Below are 9,724 nucleotides of genomic sequence, written 5' to 3'. Positions count from 1 at the left end.
TCACCACAACCTCTGCCTCCTGGGTTCAAGCAATTCTCCTGCCTTAGCCTTCCAAGTAGCTGGGATTACAGGCATGTGTCACCACACCTGGCTAATTTTGTATTTTTAGTAGAGATGGGGTTTCTCCATATTGGTCAGGCTGGTCTCAAACTCCCGACCTCACGTGATCCACCCACCTCAGCCTCCCAAAGTGCTGGGATTACAGGTGTGAGCCACCGCGCCCAGCCCTAAGTGATTTTTATCCTATTTAATGATTCCTATGACAGTACAGTGTATACATTTATTATTGCCAGTTTCCTTTAGAATAATTTTATCAAGTCCCCTAAAAAAAACTCTCACAATGTACTTTAAAGAGATTTTGTTAATTTTTGGGTTAATTTTGGGAGAATCAATTGCTAACATATTAAATTTTTTTTATCACATGACAAGGGATGTCTTCTCATTTACTAATTTACTTAAAATTTGCCTTGTATGTCTTTGTAATTTTTATTAATTAAGCTAGGTACATTTCTTATTAAATGTACTCTATGTATTTAAATTTTTTATTTCTAAATAAAATCTGTTTTATTATACTGTCTAACTATTAATAATTATTACTGGTCTAGAGGAAAATTACTTATATATTTATTTTATAGCCTATCATCTTCCTATCTTATCAGTTTTAACATAGTTTTTAAATTGATCCATTTGGGTTTTCTGGATAAGCAATCATATTATCCATGGGTAATGATAATTTTCTCTCTTCAAAATATATATCTTATTCTTTTTTCTTGTTTTATTGTGTTGGGTAGAATTTATAGAACAATATTAAATAATAGATATTCTCTCAGGCACTCTTTGTCTTCTTGGTTCAGTCTCTAGAATTTCTCCTATTTTGCCCATTAATTTCAGATAATTTTTTCTTATTTTGTCAAGGAAGTTTCTTTGTAACAAATTTCCTACTTTATCAATAATATTTCATTGAATTTAATCAATTACCTTTTTATCAACTAAAAATTGTTAAAGCTCAAGTTGATTTGTAGATTGGAAAGGTAACATTTGAGAACCATTACCTGTAACGGTAAGCACTTGTCCCAGACTATCAAGTAGCTATATTAGCATTGTTCAAAATCTTGGCACAGGCCTGGCACAGTGGCTCACATCTGTAATCCCAGCACTTTGGGAGGCAGACATGGAGGATTCCTTGAGCTCAGGAGTTCGAGACCAGCCTGGGCAACATGGCAAAACCCCATCTCCACAAAAAATACAAAAATTCGCTGAGTGCAGTGGCTCATGCTTGTAATCCCAGATACTCAGGAAGCTGAGGCGGGAGGATCACTTAGGCTCAAGAGGCAGGGGTTGCAGTGAGCCAAGGTCGTACCACCGCACTTCAGCCTAGGCAACAGAGAAAGACTCCAACTCAAAAAAAAAAAAAAAATCTTGGCACAGTGGTTGTCTGCTCATGGGAAAGTATATTATATTTCTACTTTAAGGAAATGTAAGAAAGGACTAGCTGTGGAAAGTCTGCTTAATGCCATACCCAAAATTTATAAAATATGGCAGCCCAAATGTCACATACTATCACCTGAGGTAAATGGCTGTAGCATCCTATGGATTTACTCCTTTGATCTATTGATGGAGATATAGTAGAAAACAAAGGAAAGCTTCTGCCTAGGAAAATGCCTAGCATTAGAGTAGGAACTAAATAAATATTTGTTGAATCAATTAATAAGTAAAAAATATTTAGGGTGCAGTAGCTTTTGTGGAGGTAGTTCTTGGACACTTTTTTCAATTTTGCTCGCAATTTTTAGTCAACTTAATTCTTGATTCTTAACTTAAATTTGACATTTGTTTTTCTAGAAAATAATTTATGTTACCCAAACTTTTAGTTTTCAATACATTAACTTTATAACTTAAAAAATTACCTCCATGTAAAAGAGAGTGATCTTCAATGGCTGCTTTGTTGATATCTTCAATTAAAGAGGTTTCTTTTCCTTTTTTAAAACAAAAATTTATCTAAGGCCTAGGTTCTGTAATTTATACTTTTCTCATTAATTTCTAACTTTGACTGTGGCCTGTATAGTTTTTTGCTTTACTGAGATTATTTTTGTTCACAATGTTTACAAATATTCCGAGAGTGGAGAAAAGAGGGTGTATTCTCTATGGGACTAAGGTACAGCAGGTAAATAATAGGCCTTTTAATTTCATTGACACCCTGATACTTCACTCTCCACTCTCTTTTATTTGCTGAGCAGGAAAATGACCATGAAATGAGTGATTGGTGTTTATGGGTGTTAGCCAAGTGAAAAAATGAGTGTAATTGAACAAATTGATTAAACTATATATAAACAATAAGTCAAAATGTAAAAATCCCATTATAAGATGTATCTTTATTGATGGAAACATTTTAAAATCTTGGTTTAAGAGTGTTTGACTTTCCAATATAGAATGAAATCACTGATATTTTAAAACATGTAATCTTATTACATGATGAATGCAGTACTCATTTTTAATTAAAGAAAAACATGACAGTAATTGATAATTGATAACAATTTTTTCTTTTTCTTTTCCTCTTTTTTTTTTTTTTCTGATATAGCGTCTCTCTCTTTCACCCAGACTGGTGTGCCGTGATGTGATCTCGGCTCACTGCAAACTCGACGTCCTGGGCTCAAGTGATCCTCCCACCTCAGCCTCCTGAGTAGCTGGGACTACAAATGCGCGCCACCACACCTAAGCTAATTTTTGCATTTTTTGCAGAGATGGGGTTTTGCCACACGTTTCTCTCTTTCACTGAGGCTGGAGTGCAGTGGTGTGATCTCGGCTCATTGCCACCTCGACTTGCTGGGCTCAAGTGATCCTCCCACCTCAGCCTCCTGAGTAGCTGGGACTACAGACACATGCCATCACACCTGGGCTAATTTTTGCATTTTTTGTAGAGACAGGGTTTTGCCATGTTGCCCAGGCTGGTCTCGAACTCTTGGGCTCAAGGATCCACCTACTCCAGCCTCCCAGAGTGCTGGCATTACAGGTGTGAGCTACAAGGCCCAGCCAATAATGGTTTTTTCTGATTAAAACATACATGCTTATCATATAGAGTTATTTAAAAGAAGGCAAGGTGATTTAAATTCCACCTCCTTCATAGCCTAGTACTGTGTCCTTGGATGAGGCACTTAATCTTTTCAGACCACTTATTCATCTCTTTAGACCACTTATTCATCTCTGAAAGGGGATTTGCAGGTTGTTATAATAATGTTGATAAAGTATCTGATACTTAAGTTCCCAGTGAGTGGGAGCTCTTTTATAGGAGTGAATTCTTTAAGATTTACATGAGTTTGATAGTGTCCTATCTCCAAATATTTTAGAAAGAAAAATCAGTATATGACACTTCCTTTGGGGAAAAACATACCTGCCAAAAGTATTGTTTTTGACTTCTAAAAATTAAACTAAAATTTGTGAAAAGCAGGTAGCATTTACTATGTTGTGATATTCAGATTAGCAGAATCATATTGCCAGGTGGAGTATTCACTTACCTGTTCAAAAGACAGAGAAGTTAACAAAAATACAACCATCATCTGTATCTAGAGAGCACATCACATGAGAAGCAAAACAAAAGCTGATACTTCAATGAGTCAAAACAGAAGTATAAGCATTTGTGAAAAATATAACTATCATTATCACTGGGTTCTTACCTTTGGTTGTTTAAGTAACATAACTTTGTCTTCTAGAAGCGGAAGTCACTGGTGTATTCAAAACAAACAGGGATATACTGTAAATCTTGACATCATCAAAATCCAGGCCCCAATTTTTTAAAAACAATAAACATGCTGATTTTTCCCTTTCCTTAAAGATACACAAATGGCTAGTTTTCAAAATCATTCCCAGGGTAATAAACAGTTCTGTCGCATTGTCAAAGTAGGATTTTCATGACTCAGCATTGGATTTGCGGATTTACACATGGATGAAAATAACAGCAACATCATTATCCTTTGCTTGAGTCTGAGCCTATTAATATGTATGAGAGTTAGGAATAAAAGAGGGGTTCTCAAGTCTATACCTCTCAACAAATTTGGAAGTAAACCAAAGGTAATATTGCCTGATGAATTTTATTAAAATTATACCTCCAACTTCACCCAGGGTTATAATGTGGAAAATAGTGTCTAGGTTTTCTACAAAGTATAATTACATTTCAAATATAGTGCCACGATATTAAAAGTTATTTAAAATATTAATAGGATGAACTTCATTATTCATTGATCTTTTAATTGTGTATTTTATGGGGGAATTGCATATTTGACACATATCTGGTCAAGAAATAAAATAGGATAAAGCTGAGCTTGCCTGAAAGTATAATTCATACTTTTGATGCACAAAAATCATCACAATATTTCAGTTGGTGTCTCAATGTTACTCTAATAACCTAAAAGTAAATTTCCCTAAGAACTGTTTTATGCAATATATGACAGGCTACATACTCACAAAACTTTTGCTTATGGCTGAAAATCAGAATGACATGAAATAAATACTGTCTCCATTTAGCAAAACTACCTTTATTTCCATCTATTAGCTCCAAAAATACATCATGCATTCTCCACTATTTGCAATGATTTTCCTGCTGAACAATGAACAACCAAGTAACACTTATTGCCTCAGTTGAATGGTTTCAGCTCCAGTGGGGGTAGGAGACTCTCAAAAGAGGAGGCACCTCAAGATGCCTAGCAGAGAAAATTAGAGGAGTACTGTGTATCTTAGGAAGATTGACTTCTGAGTTCCAGAATTATAAAAATAAATTCCTGTTTCTAATATAAAACATGCTTCATAAAAAGATATTACAGAAAGAAAGAAAAGAAAATGGAAACATAGTCTTACTATTTTGGGATAACCAATATTAACATTTTTCTTACACCTACCATTATATTTTTTAAATTAATATTATTCTAATTTTATGTAATATTATATTATGATAATTTTTATATTGCTAAGTATCTAATGCATTCTTTTTAAGATTATATAATCTTCTATTGTATTTCATTATACCATAATTTATTGATTCATTTTCCTATTATTGGATTTTTTTCCTCTGGTCTAAAACATTTCAAAATGAATAGTCTTTTTTTTTTTTTTTTTTTTTTTTTTTTTGAGATGGAGTCTCACTCTTTCACCCAGGCTGGAGTGCAGTGATGCCATCTCGGCTCTCTGCAGCCTCCACCTCCCAGGTGCAAGCAATTCTCCTGCCTCAGCCTCCCAAGTAGCTAAGGTTACAGACGTGGGCTACCAAGCCCAGAAATTTTTGTATTTTTAGTAGAGATGGGGTTTCTCCAGGTTGGCCAGACTGGTCTCAAACTCCTGGCCTCAAGTGATCCGTCCACCTGGGCCTCCCAAAGTGCTAGGATTACAGGTGTGAGCCACTGAGCCCAGCCTCAAAATGAATATTCTTATTCTTCATTATGTACCTCTGTGACTAATTCATGTTTACTTAGAAAGTAGATGACTGGATTAAAGTGTATTAACATTTTTACGACTCTAAATTCATATTGTCAATATAACTTTCAGAAAATGTATGTTTACCTCTGTTTGACTCTATAAAGTCAAATAAATCACTAGCGTTTGTATTTTACTGCTTCCTTTCAACTCACATGGCAGTATCTTAAACCTATCTCTATGAAATTAGTTGTAAATTTGATAAATCAAAATTTACCAAATATATCATTTCTATCTAATTTTTTGCAATCTTGTACTTAAACACATAACCTTTAAGCAGCTAGTTTTTGATAAATCCATCTCTGTTATAAAAGTTCCCAAATTAACACACATGGCCTCTTGTGCCACAATTTAGCTTTATGCTAAAATTTTATTGTGTCTGTCCTTTTATATTATGCTCCTCTCTAAACTACATAATCTGCTTAAGAAAATAAGCCCTTTGGTGGGGCGTGGTGGCTCATGCCTGTAATCCCAGGACTTTGGGAGGCTAAGGCAGGCAAATCACAAGGTCAGGAGTTTGAGACCAGCCTGACCAACATGATGAAACCCCGTTTCTGCTAAAAATACAAAAACTAGCCGGGCGTGGTGGTGCGGTGCCTGTAATCCCAGCTACTCAGGAGACTGAGGCAGGAGAATCACTTGAACCCAGGAGGCGGAGATTGCAGTGAGCCGAGATCACGCCACTGCATTCCAGCCTGGGCAACAGAGTGAGACTTTTTCTCAAAAACAACAACAACAAAAAAAAAAAAAAGAAAGAAAAAGAATAAGCCCCTTGCCTTGAATACCATGGGAGTGCCTTAAATCTATCTCTATGAAATTAATGGTAAATATTTGGAAACCCATGAAGTAATCAACAGACACACAAAGAAATTATCAAGAGAACGAACTTAACTTTTTTCAAATCCTAAAACAATCCTGTGAAGTACAAAAGGTATCTACTTCATCTTTTGAAGAAGAAAATGAAGGCTGGGAGATGAGGTCATTTACCCAGTGTCACAATGGCTACTACCGTATCAGAGTTAGCTGTGATTCACACCCAGACAGGGTTACTAGATTTGGCAACTAAAAGTACAGTATAAGTATATATCAAATATTGCATGAGACAAACTCATTTTAAAAATTGGTTTTTTTTTTTAATCTGAAATTCAAATTTAAGTGGGTATTCTGTTTTTTATCTGATACCTCTATGTCTAGGCCTGTCTGACTTCAAAGCACCACAGTACTTTTGGCATCTGGAAGGTAAAAACATGGAAAATTAGTCAAGTCACCTATTTCAGCAAATTGCCTCTAACAGCAATAGCAAATAATTCTCGTATAGAAAAACATTTTTCACCGTTATTCAATTTCCTCATCTTTGCATTTAACGCACCTGTAAACTCTTAGCACTTTACCTGCATACAAATGAAAAATTTGATAATGCCCACTATTACTTTTTATAATATTCTTGTCCCTTGAGGCCCAGTGCGGTGGCTCATGCCTGTAATCCCAGCACTTTGGGAGGTGGAGGCGGGTGAATCACGTAAGGTCAGGAGTTTGAGAACAGCCTGGCCAACATGGTGAAACTTCATCTCTACTAAAAATACAAAAACTAGGTGGCACATGCCTGTAATCCCAGCTACTCAGGAGGCTGAGGCAGGAGAATAGCTTGAACCCAGGAGCCAGAGATTGCGGTGAGCCGAGATAGTGCTACTGCAGCACTCCAGACTGTGCAAGGCATTGAGACTCCATCTCAAACAAACAAACAAAATATATATATACACACACACACACATATATATATAATATATATAATTGTCTCTCACATCTAAGAAATGTTTTTTAATCACCCAATTTGGATCTAGCATTCATGAAAGTACTCAGACCAGACCTCTGTGGATCTCCTTCATATTTTCAACTTGATACTGCTTCTTGGGGAGTTAAGGTCTTCAGAAAATGACTGCCTGTTGTTGAATGTGGAAGACCTTTTTGCTCTTACATTCAGTGTTCACTTTACTTCAGCCTCTCTAATGCCAACTGTTGTTAATCCACTTTGGGGGAGTTTTCTGCGATATCTCCCTGGCCTTAAATATATGAGTTTTATAGTCCCAGAACTGAGTTTGAATCTCAGCTCTGCTGTTCACTAGCTCTGCGATTTGGAGCATGATAATGAACTGCTGGGCCTCAGTTGCAGCTTTCATGGAATGAGCATAATAATATCTAGTAGGTTTGTTGTGAGGATTAAAATGAGACATAGTAATATGAAGCATTATTACTGTTCCTAAAGCATTGTAAATACTTGAGAAAAGGCTATCATAATTTTAAAAAGACAAATATCAAAGTTAAACTTCATTTTATAATAATTGCATTGTCATAAATTTACATGGTTTCTTTTTAGAAGTGGAAGATATATTTTCTGGTTAGAAAATATACCAGGGTTAATCAGAGCAATCTTCTTGCAGTCCTACTTACCTCATACACAGATGATGTAATTATAATGAACATATCTACAAAGAAATCAAAATGACAAGATCCAGAATTCACTCCCATAGGTAGCCATGAATGTTTATTTTCTTCATGGTTTGCCTGTTACTTGAAACTTTCTTAAATGATTTTAATGAATTAAATAAAGCAGGGCAATGATTCTAGTGAACCTTTCTTCCTCCAGCCAACTTAAATCTCGGTCAATATCATGAAACTTATAGAACTTGTTATTATAAAACAGCTCTTCCACAATGAATCTCTCTCTCTCCATATTCCAAATAACTGATTTGCTTTATCTCAAAAATAAAGCAAATCATTGCCTTCTTTACTAGCTCTCATACTTCCTTCTTCTCTCTTCCCCACCCCCCCAAAAAAAACCATACTTAAGAATGAACTGAATATTACAGATTCCTGGGATCATGTGTATTAGTTGTGTGGTCTTGAAAAAATTACTTAGCTTTTTTAAGGTTCAATTTCCTTATTTGTAAAATGAAAATAATAACACCTACCTCAATAGGTTTTTATGAGACTTAAATGGATTTAGCATTTCACACACTGTCAGTATATAAAGAGGACACTTCATAATTGTGCTTTCTCTCCCTTTTCCTTCCTTCTAAAGTGTGGAGCACCTAAACTGGAGCTTTGCAGCATATTGCTGAGGGCTTAACTGTACCCAATATGCTGCAATGGGAGTTTTTGTAAGCAGGTATCTGTGGCTGTTAAGTAACTAAGTTGTTCCAGGTGCATTCGCTCACGCTTGTAATCACTTTGGGAGGCAGAGGTGGGTGGATCACTTGAGGTCAGGAGTTCAAGACCAGCCTAGTCACTATGGTGAAACCCCATCTCTACTAAAATACAAAAATGAACCAGACATGATGGTGCATGCCCATAATCCCAGCTATTTGGGAGGCTGAGGCAGGAGAATGGCTTAAACCCAGGAGGTGGAATTGCAGTAAGCCGAGATTGCACCACTGCCAGCCTGGGTGAAAGAGTGAGACCTTGTTTCAAAAAAAAAAAAAAAAAAGACACACAAAGCTATTTTATACCTTGTTTCTAAGTAATTTATTATGTAATTCTAGCAAAATATAACCAGGTGAAGTAATTTCAATTTATTTTCAATTTTCATTCAGTATTTTCATTTTTAATGAAAATCTGTTTTCATGTGTGCAGTGTTTAATAATGCAAAATAATAATCCTTCATAAAGGCGTTAAATTTGCTCAAATGTTTGTACTTTCATTTCACATATAATTCTTGAGTATCTACGGTGTGCTGGGCACTCTTTTGCGAAGCACAAACAAAAGTTCCTTCCTCAGAGACTCCACGGAGGCAGGATACAGGCAAACAAAAAAAAAAAGAGAGAGAGACAGAGAGATGATTACAAAACAGTGTGATAAAGGGCTGAGTGATTACATACAAGGAGCCCAAAAATTAGGGGAGGAAAGGAACTGAACTGGAAGGCTTTAGGAAGATTATCTTTTTGCTGAAATTGAAAGTAAGTAGGAATTTCATGTGCATATATAAAACTTACATACTACAATATTTTTCTGATTTATCCAAGTTTAAAAGGGTAAGAGTATTGTGTTGTGTTGAGTTGTGTTCTGTTGTGTTTTCCCCTCCAAAGCATGATTAGCTTGACCCTGTCTACCTATCACTGGATTTCTTTTCCTGGTACCTGTAGTAACCTTGACTGATAAAAGGAACACAGCTGCATTGGATTATCTATTTAGTAGGCTACTTTTAATCTTGTTCCCTGTCTTGCTTTGTCAGCTCCCTCTAAATCTTTATAATCCTATTTAAACTACCTCT

At 35.7% G+C, this 9,724-nt stretch overlaps 1 long non-coding RNA gene across 1 annotated transcript in view; it reads right to left on the bottom strand.

Annotated features, from left to right (window-relative positions):
- LOC117085648 overlaps positions 1–9,724 on the bottom strand; it is a 34,394-nt gene continuing 24,670 nt past the window's right edge. Inside the window, exon 4 of the long non-coding RNA XR_004438034.1 lies at positions 1–59. This is a non-coding gene — a long non-coding RNA (uncharacterized LOC117085648). The remainder of the gene's footprint in view (positions 60–9,724) is intronic.

Source organism: Trachypithecus francoisi, unplaced genomic scaffold (assembly GCF_009764315.1).
Source record: "Trachypithecus francoisi isolate TF-2019V2 unplaced genomic scaffold, Tfra_2.0 Lachesis_group1, whole genome shotgun sequence".
Taxonomy (NCBI): Eukaryota; Metazoa; Chordata; class Mammalia; order Primates; family Cercopithecidae; genus Trachypithecus; species Trachypithecus francoisi.
The sequence above is the reverse complement of the archived record's forward strand: the minus strand, read 5'-3'. Positions and strand labels throughout refer to the sequence as shown.